A 17,173-nucleotide genomic window follows, 5' to 3' on the forward strand; every position below is an offset into this window, starting at 1 on the left:
CGGCCAGTCACCACTACAACACAAGATACTTCCATTGCCGGCCAACTAACACTACAACACATGATACTTCCATTGCCAGCCAGTCACCACTACAACACATGATACTTCCATTGCCGGCCAGTCACCACTACAACACATGATACTTCCATTGCCGACCAGTCACCACTACAACACATGATACTTCCATTGCCGGCCACTCACCACTACAACACATGATGCTTCCATTGCCGCCAGTCACCACTACAACACATGATACTTCCACTGCCGGCCACTCACCACTACAACACATGATGCTTCTATTGCCGGCCAGTGACCACTATAACACATGATACTTTAATTGCCGGCCAGTCACCACTACAACACATGATACTTCCATTGCCGGCCACTCACCACTACAACACATGATGCTTCCATTGCCGCCAGTCACCACTACAACACATGATACTTCCATTGCCGGCCACTCACCACTACAACACATGATGCTTCTATTGCCGGCCAGTGACCACTACAACACATGATACTTTAATTGCCGGCCAGTCACCACTACAACACATGATACTTCCATTGCCAGACAGTCACCACTACAACACATGATGCTTCTATTGCCGGCCAGTGACCACTACAACACATGATGCTTCCATTGCCGGCCAGTCACCACTACAACACATGATGCTTCCATTGCAGGCCAGTCACCACTACAACACATGATACTTTAATTGCCGGCCACTCACCACTACAACACATGATACTTCCATTGCCGGCCACTCACCACTACAACACATGATACTTCCATTGCTGGCCAGTGACCACTACAACACAAGATACTTCCATTGTCGGCCAGTCACCACTACAACACAAGATACTTCCATTGCCGGCCAACTAACACTACAACACATGATACTTCCATTGCCAGCCAGTCACCACTACAACACATGATACTTCCATTGCCGGCCAGTCACCACTACAACACATGATACTTGCACTGCCGGCCAGTCACCACTAGAACACATGATACTTCCATTGCCAGCCAGTCACCACTACAACACATGATACTTCCATTTCCAGCCAACTAACACTACAACACATGATACTTCCATTTCCGGCCAACTAACACTACAACACATGATACTTCCATTGCCGGCCAGTCACCACTACAACACATGATACTTGCATTGCTGGCCAGTCACCACTACAACACATGATACTTGCATTGCCGGCCAGTCACCACTAGAACACATGATACTTCCATTGCTGGCCACTCACCACTACAACACATGATGCTTCCATTGCCGCCAGTCACCATTACAACACATGATACTTCCACTGCCGGCCACTCACCACTACAACACATGATGCTTCTATTGCCGGCCAGTGACCACTACAACACATGATACTTTAATTGCCGGCCAGTCACCACTACAACACATGATACTTCCATTGCCGGCCACTCACCACTACAACACATGATGCTTCCATTGCCGCCAGTCACCACTACAACACATGATACTTCCATTGCCGGCCACTCACCACTACAACACATGATGCTTCTATTGCCGGCCAGTGACCACTACAACACATGATACTTTAATTGCCGGCCAGTCACCACTACAACACATGATACTTCCATTGCCGGACAGTCACCACTACAACACATGATGCTTCTATTGCCGGCCAGTGACCACTACAACACATGATGCTTCCATTGCCGGCCAGTCACCACTACAACACATGATACTTGCATTGCCGGCCAGTCACCACTAGAACACATGATACTTCCATTGCTGGCCACTCACCACTACAACACATGATGCTTCCATTGCCGCCAGTCACCATTACAACACATGATACTTCCACTGCCGGCCACTCACCACTACAACACATGATGCTTCTATTGCCGGCCAGTGACCACTACAACACATGATACTTTAATTGCCGGCCAGTCACCACTACAACACATGATACTTCCATTGCCGGCCACTCACCACTACAACACATGATGCTTCCATTGCCGCCAGTCACCACTACAACACATGATACTTCCATTGCCGGCCACTCACCACTACAACACATGATGCTTCTATTGCCGGCCAGTGACCACTACAACACATGATACTTTAATTGCCGGCCAGTCACCACTACAACACATGATACTTCCATTGCCGGACAGTCACCACTACAACACATGATGCTTCTATTGCCGGCCAGTGACCACTACAACACATGATGCTTCCATTGCCGGCCAGTCACCACTACAACACATGATGCTTCCATTGCAGGCCAGTCACCACTACAACACATGATACTTTAATTGCCGGCCACTCACCACTACAATACATGATACTTCCATTGCCGGCCCGTCACCACTACAACACATGATACTTCCATTGCTGGCCAGTGACCACTACAACACAAGATACTTCCATTGTCGGCCAGTCACCACTACAACACAAGATACTTCCATTGCCGGCCAACTAACACTACAACACATGATACTTCCATTGCCAGCCAGTCACCACTACAACACATGATACTTCCATTGCCGGCCAGTCACCACTACAACACATGATACTTGCACTGCCGGCCAGTCACCACTAGAACACATGATACTTCCATTGCCAGCCAGTCACCACTACAACACATGATACTTCCATTTCCAGCCAACTAACACTACAACACATGATACTTCCATTTCCGGCCAATTAACACTACAACACATGATACTTCCATTGCCGGCCAGTCACCACTACAACACATGATACTTGCATTGCTGGCCAGTCACCACTACAACACATGATACTTGCATTGCCGGCCAGTCACCACTAGAACACATGATACTTCCATTGCTGGCCACTCACCACTACAACACATGATGCTTCCATTGCCGCCAGTCACCATTACAACACATGATACTTCCACTGCCGGCCACTCACCACTACAACACATGATGCTTCTATTGCCGGCCAGTGACCACTACAACACATGATACTTTAATTGCCGGCCAGTCACCACTACAACACATGATACTTCCATTGCCGGCCACTCACCACTACAACACATGATGCTTCCATTGCCGCCAGTCACCACTACAACACATGATACTTCCATTGTCGGCCACTCACCACTACAACACATGATGCTTCTATTGCCGGCCAGTGACCACTACAACACATGATACTTTAATTGCCGGCCAGTCACCACTACAACACATGATACTTCCATTGCCGGCCACTCACCACTACAACCCATGATGCTTCCATTGCCGCCAGTCACCACTACAACACATGATACTTCCATTGCCGGCCACTCACCACTACAACACATGATGCTTCTATTGCCGGCCAGTGACCACTACAACACATGATACTTTAATTGCCGGCCAGTCACCACTACAACACATGATACTTCCATTGCCGGCCACTCACCACTACAACACATGATGCTTCTATTGCCGGCCAATGACCACTACAACACATGATGCTTCCATTGCCGGCCAGTCACCACTACAACACATGATGCTTCCATTGCAGGCAGTCACCACTACAACACATGATACTTTAATTGCCAGCCACTCACCACTACAACACATGATACTTCCATTGCCGGCCCGTCACCACTACAACACATGATACTTCCATTACTGGCCAGTGACCACTACAACACAAGATACTTCCATTGTCGGCCAGTCACCACTACAACTCAAGATACTTCCATTGCCGGCCAACTAACACTACAACACATGATACTTCCATTGCCAGCCAGTCACCACTACAACACATGATACTTCCATTGCCGACCAGTCACCACTACAACACATGATACTTGCACTGCCGGCCAGTCACCACTAGAACACATGATACTTCCATTGCCGGCCAGTCACCACTACAACACATGATACTTCTATTTCCAGCCAACTAACACTACAACACATGATACTTCCATTGCCGGCCAGTCACCACTACAACACATGATACTTGCATTGCCGGCCAGTCACCACTACAACACATGATACTTGCATTGCCGGTCAGTCACCACTAGAACACATGATACTTCCATTGCTTGCCAGTCACCACTAGAACACATGATACTTCCATTGCTGGCCAGTCACCACTACAACACATGATACTTCCATTGCTGGCCAGTCACCACTACAACACATGATACTTCCATTGCTGGCTAGTCACCACTACAAAACATGATACTTCCATTGCCGCCCAGTCACCACTACAACACATGATACTTCCATTGACAGCCAGTCACCACTAGAACGCAGGATACTTCTTTGCATTTTGGTTCATAGTTAACCGGTCCGTCTTTTATTTCTTTTTTTTTTCTTTTTACAGCCTTGATCATTCTTTATTAGTTGTAATAGCCCCACCAACCACACTAGGTAGGCTTCCATCATCCATTTATCTCGGATGGAGTTTCTGTGCTCATTCTGGTGTCTGCTACTCCTCCAAACTCACCCGCACTGGCCTCAGATGCGCTAAGTCAAATATCAGGTTCTGTCAGGCCGGGCAAAGAAGTACCCACTTCATTCGAAGAAGGGAGAAGGGTTAAGACTATGAATCAAACTGTTCCTTGCGCACACTTGAAGTGCTTGTATGTGCGAATAGGAAGAAACATCATACTCCTTTTAAAACTTCAAAAAACCCTTTAAACCCAGTTCTAATAAACAATGACAAATTACTATTTGAAATCCACTGTTCACTCATCATGAATGCACAGCTCTCAAATATGTACAAATTGATGAGGGTGTCTTTGATTTTTGTTTCCCCCCAGAATTCTCCTTAATAATTTAAAATTTAATGGGTCACCTTTAATAAGCTAATTTAATTTAATAACCCTAGTTATTTCCGCCCCAAAAATGAGAACCCGGTCAACCCATTGAGGGTGCGGGGGGTATAGCTGTGTTCCCTCATGCCTATCACCCCGATTCACTTGGGCTCGGTGGTACAGTCCCCAGAGTCCTACAAGCATCGATGCAGTGGGATCTACGGGACAGGGACTCGTGGCACTGTATCTAATTGTAATCTGAAAAAGAGTTACTCCACCAAGAACTCTCCTGGTGGGGACTGTGACAAACCCAAACAAGCTAACATTACCTCTCCCACCCTCCTCTTCCTTCTTTGCTGTATATTCGTCTTCCAAGCAACTTTCCTGGAGATTCTCGCATCAACAGCGTGCAGCTGCTCATCGTTGTATCTGATTTTACCAGTGTTTGCATTTGAAGGTTTTATTGATTTCTATGTATTGTTTGTTATATTATGGTTTGTTATGTTGTATTCATTCCCTTGAAGGTGTATGCATGGCATTGTTGACCGTAAACCACCACTATATTGCCAATAGCATGCAATGGTGGATGCAAGACCAGCTGTTACTTGACTTCTAGGTTGTTGGGGGACACTGTTAAGGGTCTCCAGGGATAAGATGGGTCCTTTTTCTGTTCTTCCAAGCCAGGACAGGTCGCCTCCAAGATGGTGAAACCTCGCTCTTGGCCTCAACTTCTCTCCTGGGCTACTCTTAACTCATCTCTCTTGCCTGTCTGCCCTGCACCAACGGGACTCAAGCAATTGCCATCTTGGTGTAAGCTCTCCATTGTCCTGGCAGAGCTTACCTTTGTAGTACTGGTCCCAAGCTGACCCTTGCGATATAGCCCATACCCCTGGGAAGGCGACAAGCCTTCCCAACGAGAATAAAGGGGAACTGCCATGGATGGACCCAAATGGTTTGTTTTGGGTGAAACCCAGCAACAGATGGCTGACACACAAAAGGTTCTGACAGTTGAATGAATCCCTAGAAGGCAGGCAATACAATGATGGCAAAACGTTTTGGCAAGTTTAATTGTTTATTACCACAGACACCATATCAAACCAGATATGATTTATGTTTATATGTTAACCTGCCACCGGCCTTGTGGGTACACAATTATATATAATTTGTATCGGATTGCCCACGGCTAAGGGAAGCGACTGGCTGTTGGAACTTTGGGTTCCAGCAGGCTGTTTGCAGGAATGCACGTGTTACTTTGTAACTGCCATGTTGGCACACCGCAAGGCAGCTGCTGGGGCTATCACTAGATCTGGCCCGCAGAGTTACACGTTTGCACTGCTTTTCAGCAGGGAGCAGCATGAAAGCGACGTCTAATTAGCAGATCTCCATTTCTGAGATAGAATTACTGGCGCCATTTTGTATTAATACTCAGAAAAGCTCTGGCTAGTATACCCTCGCTGCTGGCTTACTGTCACAGAGATACAATGGCTTTTTAATGCAATGACACGCGCGTCAAAGTGTTCCTTGCTTCTCAGATGCTTCCTACCAATGATACATTTTTGCCTTGTGATATGTTTCCTAAATAACAAGCAGGGCAGTAAACCTCAAGCAGTTTTTTTTCTGTCAAGCCAGAATTTGAAAATATGGAAACTTTCTACAAACACTGGTGATTTATGTGGAGTTGTGTTCAGCCAAAAATTCCAAAAACCTGCTCGGAGTCGGAAAATCCTTTGCTATACGACAAGGCAATAATTCTCAGGGTGTTTTTTTGCTGTGCCCCAAGTGCTTCGCCCTTTTCTTGACAGTACATCTACAGCGCAAAGGAAACCTTTGATATATTTCTCATCTGAAAAGCAATACTTTTGGACACTATGCATTCTCCGAGAAGAAAGACTGTGGTTGACACTAGAAAAAAAGACGAAAATGAAAATATTCAGCCAATTGGTGGGAGCTCCTTAACAAAGTCATTGCAAAGTCACGCAACGGAGAGATCCCAGAGCAGAGCCCTTGCAATCCCTATGCCATATCTCTCTTTACGTGTCACACCCTGAACATATGGGGCCATATGACTGGAGGTTTGCACCAGTGCAAGAAAGGGAGTAAGTTCGCCTTGCTGCAATCCTTGTTATAAAAAGATTGTTGCACTAGGGCACACAGGGAGCAATTCACACTTTCCATATGAGAAGAAAGGAAGCAAAAAGTATAACTCCATTTCAGTCCGATGTGCCACAGCTGGAAAGTGAGGAAGATATTTTCCCCCTGACCCTTGATGTAAAGAAACAGCAAAAATAGTGGGAAATCATTTTGTTCCCCTTTTTTGCCTTGATTCGAAATATTATGTACCCAAACAGTAAGTACTAGGCTGTGGGATCATATTGTTGCAAAACTTGTTTGTGGTATGCCGTGTTACTAAGAAGCAAACCTGTCACATACTCTGTAAGGACTCTCTTGCTGCTGTTTCGCCCTCCGCACCGTCAGGTTGCCTTACTGTGGCGTAAAGTGCTGCACCAGCAACGATCATGAACGTTCGATGGTGACCCTCATGTCACACGTACAGCCCCCTGCACAGCAGCCCTGGGCTGGTCTTAGATTACAGTTTGTGAAAATGTGACAAAGTCAGTGCCAACATCGCATGCAGCCCCCCACCCCCCTCCGGTCCTGCCTCAGAGTAGGACTGACAAGACTAAGCCTGAACTACTAGAACACTTGGTATTCCAACCTTTAGGATGCGCTGCCATATCACAAAGTTAAAACAACTTGATAGTCAAAAGTCCTCATGCACAATCAATGTGCAATATATATTACAAATAACACGTGAATGAAAAATTGCGGAATTTAATGTTCTTCACATCCAGTATGTAATATCTAATGACAGAGTGATCTGCCAACACGTGTTTCGACCTCTCTCGGTCTTCTTCAAGGCAGAACTCTGTTCAACTGTTATTGTGTACAATGTTTCAGTGCATATAAAAATCCCCATTTATAAACCAGGGTACATAAAATACAGAAAACACAACAAACATGAATTTTAAATATGGGGATATACATTACCAGAAGAATTGGTAAATCAACATGTCATCGGCCGCACATGGAAAAAATTAAAATAATGAAAAAATAATGAAAATAACTTGTTACAACATTACAAACTCAAAAGGTACACAAATTGTACAATAAATGTGCTGCCAAAATCCTGTATCACCTATATCAGCACTATCCCACATGAAGTGAATGTAATGTGCACAGAGATCTCCGTGAACTATTTGCAATGGCTATCTATTCTATGATTAGATTCATGCGTGCCACCGCCAGGGGCCAAAAGTCACCAGTTCACCACCTTTCACCGAACCCAGTGGGTCAAAACTTTTAACTGTGTCAAAGTGACCTCTGAAATATCAATGTAGAACCAATTCAAACTGGTGAGCATAAAATGATTCCAACACCACATCAATATTGTACATAATTGCCAAATGGAATTAAACAAGTTACCGTTTGTTTAGATTTCACTAATTAGGTGTCTAAAGGTGATAACCAACGGATTAACGTTCATCGCGACATTGCCTTGATCTAATTCTCCAACTCTGAAAAACTGGAGAAACATATAATTAATGAATCCAAGTTGTGAAGTACCACTAGAAACAAGTATAGGTGTTAAAAGGTAAGCCATTACCTTCCTATTCGAAACAGTAGATTTGGTCTAATCAGACATTCTAATTCAGTTCAACATACCGCCTCAATTGGCATGCCTATTAAAGAAACTGATACATATTTGGAGTAAAACAATTGTGGAGTACCGAAGCCCATTACGTCGTAAAATTCTTTCACACACAGGTAAACCAATTTACACCCAGGAATATTCCCAGTTCTCGTAGTCAGATTACGATATCGGATATAGAAGATACAGCATTATTGTTGTCCTTGTTAGAGGCACCTGACTATCAGGAAGGTCAATTACAACAGGAACTGGGTATACAACAATTAAATCTTAAACTCGTAGAACATAAGAAGGCATCCAAATTTGTACCGCCATCTCATAACGAGAGTGTAATAGACACTTTTCACCAGGCTGTCATACAAGATTTACACTATCTTATGGATCACCCCAAGAATAGATTGCGACATTACAACAATCTTTCCTAAGCAGAACAACAAGCTTTAAATACTTTGATGGATTCGAGTATAGTTATTAAGGAAGCCGATAAAGGCGGAAATATAGTTCTACTAAACAGAGATGATTATATTCAGATGGCAAATGATCATCTTGCTACCCCAGGTTGTTACCAATTATTGCCAGGGAATTCAACTCTTCAAACGGTCTCCAATTTATCTAACCTTATTCAAAAATGGCACTCACGTGGACTTATTACTGATGATGAACAACGCTTTTTGTATCGGACGGCTCCAGTTATGCCCACCATGTATTTTTTACCCAAAATTCATAAAGAATATACTCAGATACCACAAGTCAGACCGATTCTAAGTGGTTTAGGTTGGGCCACAGAAGGTCTTTCACAGTATATAGACACTGCAATTAAAAGCTTGGTTACCACACTGCCTGCTTATCTACGAGATACTACACACACTCTTCAGACCTTAACTTCCATTAAGTGGTTAGAACATTTTTCGTTAGCAATTTATGATGTTAAATCACTATACACTGCTAGTCAGCATAACTTAGCGCTTGATACCATTGATTTTTCCTTTAGAAATCATTCAGCATCTTATGCTGATCACATATCTATGATCAAGGAATTTTTGGCTTTCACACTTCAACACAACCAGTTTCTATTTAATGGTCAGTATTATGCACAAACTAGAGGAGTGGCCATGGGGGCTGAATATGCCCCCTCATTGGCCAATCTCTTCATGGGTTTTTTTGAACATCAATATATACACAACACTCATATATTTCAAGATTATATTGAAGTATGGAAGAGATATATTGATGATATTTTGCTGGTTTGGAGCGGGTCTTCAGAAACTTTTCAACAATTTACTGATTATTTGAACAATAATACATTTGGTATTGAATTTGTGGGACATATGAGCCCCACTAGAATGGAATTTTTGGATCTCGTCATCAGTATTGTAAATTGTCAAATACACACTCAAACATTCAGAAAACCAACAGCTGTGAATTCGATTTTACAAGCCACAAGTTGCCACAAATGTTCAGTGATAGAGAACACACCGTTTGGAGAATTTTATCGTCCCCGACGTAACTGCAGTAATTTGGAGGAATTCACTAATGAAGTGGGACAGATTGGAGCAAGGTTTAAACAGAGAGGTTATTCCAATCGCAGTATTCAAAATGGTATACAACGGGTGAGTGCTATATCACGCGAGGACATGTTGATGGACCACGGGAGGCAAAGGCCTACTGGTTTCTCTGATGTACGCATTATTACTAAATATGTTCATAACTCGGAGATGCTATACAAATTATTGAATAAGCATTGGCATTTACTACAACTTGATCCTAATATCACACCTTATATAGCTGATCATCCTAGATTTATTTTTTTGCGGAATCGCACACTAAAGGGACATCTGTGTCCTTCTTTTTTAGCTTCAACAATTAACTCGGCCAACTCCATATCATGGTACCTCCTAAGCCAAAGGGTTTTTTCAAATGTGGGACGTGTAATTTTTGTCAATTTGCTATTCAGTCTGAAACTTTTGTCTGTCATAATGGTTTATCTATCCAGATACGTGATTTTTTGAACTGCAAGACGAAATTTGTGGTGTATACAATTCTCTGTATTTGTGGCAAAGTGTATGTGGGTTCGACCATTAGGGAATTACGGACACGCATTAGGGAACATCTTGCAAGTCTGAGAAAATTTGATTCCAAATTACCCCTAGCAACACATTGGAAGGAACATCATCAAATGGAAAATGTGAGTGAAATCAGGTTTATAGGCTTAATGCAAGCGAGACCTCATCATAGAGGTGGGGACCGCTCTGCATTATTGCGACAATTAGAAGCACGAATCATTTGCAGGTTACGTTGCACCACTTTGGGACTCAATTGTGACACGGAATTACATGTTTTCTTGCAGATGGTCAGGCATAATGTGGCAATCGTTGGATTCATTTTTCATGTGTGCCACTGCGGAGTCGAGCGGACTGGCAAGGCGCCATTGCAGTACCCATGGGCCAAATTTAACTAGGAATAGTACAATTTTAATTACAGCCATATTCCTCATTTGATCTGATTTATTTTTCAATTTTTGTTTTAGTTAATAACTAGGATTAGAGTTGACACCGCCATTACATTGTACCAGGTACATTGCTACTACTATCATCTAATTTCGCAACACGTTGGCAGATTGGCATATATTCTTTTAACACAAAATATAAAATGGGCTGATTGCAGAAAAATCGCCCATTAATTGCTAAGTTTATGTATCAATGAATTAAGCGATTCTAAAATGTGTCGTTCAACATTCCGGGTGTTTAAAATTATACACACTGAAGTAGTCGTATTTCAGAATAATCTGGTCGATTGACAGATCGTATCTTTTTGTTTACTTACTATCTTCACATGTGATCAATGTTTGAACACGTGATTAACTACCACATGACCGGAACTTATTCTCCATTGACTTGTACGTGTTTCATTTGCCTGGCGCCGAACACGTGATTAACTATCACGTGACCGTGAGGTGCCTTTCTTCATCTTCTTATACGGTACGCGGGCTGAACCGTGTTTAGACATGTCTCGATTATAATGGATGGCCTCAGACGAGAGATTATGGTTGTAAGTTATTTTTTCATTATGCATGGGTTATTGTTTACGACGTAATGGGCTTCGGTACTCCACAATTGTTTTACTCCAAATATGTATCGGTTTCTTTAATAGGCATGCCAATTGAGGCGGGATGTTGAACTGAATTAGAATGTCTGATTAGACCAAATCTACAGTTTCGAATAGGAAGGTAATGGCTTACCTTTTAACACCTATACTTGTTTCTAGTGGTACTTCACAACTTGGATTCATTAATTATATGTTTCTCCAGATTTTCCGAGTTGGAGAAATAGATCAAGGCAATGTCGCGATGAACGTTAATCCGTTGGTTATCACCTTTAGACACCTAATTAGTGAAATCTAAACAAACAGTAACTTGTTTAATTCCATTTGGCAATTATGCACGATATTGGTGTGGTGTTGGAATCATCTTATGCTCACCAGTTTGAATTGGTTCTACATTGATATTTCAGAGGTCACTTTGACACAGTTAAATGTTTTGACCCACTGGGTTCGGTGAAAGGTGCTGAACTGGTGACTTTTGGCCCCTGGCGGTGGCACGCATGAATCTAATCATAGAATAGATAGCCATTGCAAATAGTTCACAGAGATCTCTGTGCACATTACATTCACTTCATGTGGGATATTGCTGATATAGGTGATACAGGATTTTGGCAGCACATTTATTGTACAATTTGTGTACCTTTTGAGTTTGTAATGTTGTAACAAGTTATTTTCATTATTTTTTCATTATTTTAATTTTTTCCATGTGCGGCCGATGACATGTTGATTTACCAATTCTTCTGGTAATGTATATCCCCATATTTAAAATTCATGTTTGTTGTGTTTTCTGTATTTTATGTACCGTGGTTTATAAATGGGGATTTTTATATGCACTGAAACGTTGTACACAATAACTGTTGAACCGAGTTTTGCCTTGAAGAAGACAGAGAGAGGTCGAAACACGTGTTGGCACATCACTTTGTCATTAGATATTACATACTGTATGTGAAGAACATTAAATTCCGCAATTTTTCATTCAGATGTTATTTGTAATATATATTGCACATTGATGAGGACTTTTGACTATCAAGTTGTTTTAACTTTGTGATATGGCAGCGCATCCTAAATGTTGGAGTACCCAGTGTTCTATTCGCTTTGCTAAGTGGGTTTGAGGTGCCCCCTTGTTCCCTCAGGGTGCAGCAGCCTGTCCTTTGAGTTTAAACAAGGTCATTTTTTCCAATAACAATTGCTCAAGCGCTTACATTTACCTGGTACACCTCAGTCTTCCTGTTCTGTAAACCTGAACTACTCGCAACCCCCCTGAGCGAACAACTGGTTAGGAACTACCGGGCCCAACGAAAGAGAATATTCAAGACTGAATCTCCCAGGATACATCAGGTTTAGAAATTCCAAACTCTGAGCGCATTCTGGAATGTCTTTCAGTGATTATGAAATAAATGCTATGGGGAAACACTAGCATACCCAGAAAGATCGCTTAATCAACAGGCGCGGATCTTTGTAGGAAGAAACCGAATTCATCCCAACCTCATCGGCCCCAGCAACAGTGCTGTGAAGGAGAACGGTTTTCTCCCTCCACTGCACACCAGAAACCCACAAAACTATCTTCTGTGCAGGGAGGCAGTCGGGTGGTGGGGGTAGGGGGGCATTGGAGCAGAGCAGCAGGCAAACACCAGCTCCTACACTTGAAAACAAAATGAAAAAAATAGAAAAAGTGGCAAGTTACTGGCTTTGAATACAAAGCCAATTAACCAATCAATTTGAAAGTTTGCCTCAGCCAGTGGGAGGATGGCCGGGGCTTTAAAACTGAGGCTAAGATCCACAGACAGTGGGCCTCATTACAAGTCTGGTGGTCTGGAAAAAAGGGTGCTGGTAGCAACGTACCGGCACCCTTTGTGAACCGCCATACTATGAGTCTGACCTGCTGGGAGCACTGGCCCCTGCATACATGGTTGACACGTTAGCAACGGTGCCGGTGCTTCTGTGTCTCCATTCCCGTGGAGGCATGTGGGACTCCACGGGAATGGGGACTTACAGTTCACGCCGCCTGACATCCCTGGCCGCCGGGACTTGTAATATCCCGGTGGCATCAGAATATCAGGTGGCGGAAGCAGTGTTATGAGGTCGGCGGCAACCCGCCGGTAGCACCGGCTCGTTACTGACAATCTCGTGATGAGGCCCAGTGACTCTGAGCTAGGTTTTTGTTCGGAAATCTGGAGAGCACCAGAGAAGAGTCACCCCCCTGGGCCAGAAGAGGGGTGTGCTCCAGTTACGGGCAAAAGAGTCAATTGAACTCCAGAAGAAGCGCATGCCCCTGTGAAGGGGAGAAGAGACCATTAAACCCTAGAATGGGGGTGTAGTTCCAACATTTCTCATCAAGACACTTTCCGTGATTTCATACATCATGGAGTAACAGTGTATTAGGACACACTGAGTCATTTATGCAACATTTCTGTGCAATGAAACACTATTTAAATGTGTTATTGGTAGATACATGTTCTGAATGAGGGGCACATTAAAGAAATGAAAAGCAATGCACGTATAAAATGTAGTGAATGTTAAAGTACAGGGTTAGATTTAGGTACAAATATGTAGTTTCCATTCGAAGTTGCAACAGCAGGGCTATGTTTTTTAACATGTCTACAGGCCTCCCTTGTAACTTTGGGAACATTTTATTTACGTTATAGAAATGACAAAGCATGCTGTAATGATTCAATAAACTGAGTTCCTTTTACATTAAACATTGGCTATAGATGCATTCTAAGAGTCAAGAAGCTGCAACTGAAGTAATCAATATTTCTGAAATTGTTGACCTTGCGCTTTTTGGAAAGGGGATTAATGCAGATAACTTAGCTGGTCATTTAAGGTTTCAGTGACCGCTCTGGCTGCCATTCTTTGTTCGTCTGTGCAGAGGCTAATACATCTGTCTCTCTGTAATCCACAGCCATCCACCCTGTTCCTAAATTGCTTTATTCTAGGATTTTGTCGCAGACTAAAGCCCAATGTTTGAGCTGATGTTTTGCATATGTTCCCTAAAGAAGCATCCGTTCTCACCAACTAAAGGGCTGTGTCACTTTGAATGTGCATTTGCTGAGCAAAGATAAAAGAAGTTTGTGTTTTTCGCATACATGTCTTACCCTGCTTTCAGCTCTTTGGTGGGTGGCAGTGATTATGCTTGGAGTTTCATAAAGTTCAAGCTAGAACTCGTGTTAAAACTGAAGTCCTTTATCTAAGAGGCATTCAATCGGTTTTGCCTTTTCCTTGTAATATAGTGATTGTGTAAACAAGGCCAGAGGAATGCATTATTGTCAACCCAGGTTATCCTAGCTGTAGGCAAGGGGCCGCTCCAATCGATCATTTTGACATAAATATAATTGTTTTTTTTATAACGCTCTTAATACCGAAAAGGTTTCTAAGCACAGACCGAGGATTCGAACCTGTGTTACTCTGGTCTATTTGCTTCCAAGATGAGCGCGTTTCCACTGAGCTACCCATGACCCAAGACATCTTCAGCCGGCATTATAAACCAGTGGGCAAAAAACACTGAGCCCAGTAAATGGATCAGTAGAAGGCACCTGTAACTTGTCGACTAGAAGATTTATTTCTAAGTTTGTGAATAATGGCAGAAACGGACAACTTCCAGTAATTCCCGTGCTGTTGTATGGGTTGGGCAGTATGATTGTGTCAGACATGTTGGCGTGGGTGCTTAACCGTAGGCGTTAATGCAGGCAGCTGAGTGATGCGCCCTTACCTGTCAGAAAGGTGTTTACATGGCTGCTGAGCAAGTCCGGGAGAGCTGGGAGGCTCTCGAATAATCTTCCTGGATTGTTGATCAAACTCTCACCAGAGGTCTTTGAAAAAACCTTGCCTTCGAGACTAGCTTACCTGCGCTTTGATGGCGGCGGAGAGTCCTCTTTTCATGTTATTAGGGTTTACAAGGCTTGACAAGTCACAAATCCCGGCATTCCGGAGAAGCATCTCTTCCCATTTCCAGAGGGATTAATTAGTCGCGCTTTTCAGGAAGGCGTCTGCTAACTGCATGGATCCCGCTTCCTAATGTAAAATAAATGAGGTGGGGGATGCGGCGATGGCAAACCCTCCCGTCTCGTTTCAGCTCCTTGTTCTGTTATCTCGCAGGTGAATACTGACGTTTAAACAGTACAGAGCTAGCTTTGACATGTGTAGGTGCTGACAGATAGGCCGACCTTTAATCTCCGGCATTATCTCTTCTAACAGCCCCGCGGTGCAAAGCCCCACACGACTCCCTTTGTGAGGCCGCCTTCGTGCAGTGCTGGCGCAGCAGCCGCCCAGGAACTGAACGCTGGTGGCTGCACCGGGTCAGCATTATTATAGCGGCCGGGCCTCGGTCTCCTGCCGGACCCATAACACACGAATACCCCTCTGCCAGCCTCCTCATTGGGCAGGCAGTGCTGAGACCCAATGGGAGCCTGCTCGTAGACTTATTTTACCCTACTTTCAGGGATAATGGGTCCCAGGAGGGGAGGGCAGAGGAGGGGGGAGAGTGGGCCAGAGGGTGTCAAGCGGGGGTTCTACCCAAGCCTGGCTATTTGTATAAAAGCAGAGCATTATGGGAACATAGGAATGCACACAGTTTTAGATTTCAATCCTGTCTGATCGTTTTAGAAAGAAACCCTTTTAAGCGAGTACTGGAGGTTGAACTCTGCTCTTTTCATTGGTCACAATACTCCCCCTATCACATAAAATGTCTGTACATTGTAATACATATATACCAATTTGAACATCTACAACACAGTATACGAGGCTTTGACTGTTTCTGCATTCAGTCTCCCTAGTCTTCTGAAGCACTGGCGGCTCATATCTGAGAGCTCGGCTTGCCAACATACCTGCACGTTTCCTCGGCTAGCCCACTGGGCCTCGAAACGGGCATATTAAGCTGGAGCTGCGCTCCGGCTCAATCTCGCCCATTTCCTTTCCTGCACACTGCATAAAAACAAAAGGACTGTTTGATTCTCACCGGCGGCTGGTCCATGTCTTGCCCAGCGACAGACCTGCAGGCGCCCAAATGCGCACATATATTGACACCATCAGACGTGATGCCACGAAAAGGAACATTATGATGAGTGCTCTTAATGTTTCATACTATTGGGCATCATAGGAAGTGTCATTGGAAGAAGTAGGGAGACACATTACTTTGAGGTATGCAATATAGGAATGGTCGCTACTATAGAGAGAGCCACACAACAGAGTGCACTATGTGTGAGGCTTTTCTAATAGCTTAAGCTGGAAAATGAATAACTTCTAGGGCTATTTTGGCATATACGATACAGTGAGATTAAATCTTTACCAAGGATGTCACACTTTCGGTAAGTGATGAAATTGAGATTTGAGACCAATCTTTGATTGAGGCGCTTGACCACATAACTTCACAACTCTAGTTTGTAGAAATATTTGTTAATGTTTGGTTTTCTGAAGCTAAAATAATACTGGGGATTATAGAGATGCCCTGAACAGTACACAGAGCACATCCTAATAAACTAGCCTGACAATATATAAATCATCACAGAAACAAGTTAATACCTTTATTTTGCCCATCATGAATGGAATATTACAGGAGCAGCATGCAAACTGTGTGAACCAAAAATCCCACTGGGA

At 43.5% G+C, this 17,173-nt stretch overlaps 1 protein-coding gene across 2 annotated transcripts in view; it reads left to right on the forward strand.

Moving 5' to 3' along the window:
- LHFPL6 (LHFPL tetraspan subfamily member 6) overlaps nt 1–17,173 on the forward strand; it is a 431,165-nt gene that overhangs the window by 234,018 nt on the left and 179,974 nt on the right. The window lies entirely within an intron of this gene.

Source organism: Ambystoma mexicanum, chromosome 7q (assembly GCF_040938575.1).
Source record: "Ambystoma mexicanum isolate Mex_15411 chromosome 7q, UKY_AmexF1_1, whole genome shotgun sequence".
NCBI classification, from domain to species: Eukaryota; Metazoa; Chordata; class Amphibia; order Caudata; family Ambystomatidae; genus Ambystoma; species Ambystoma mexicanum.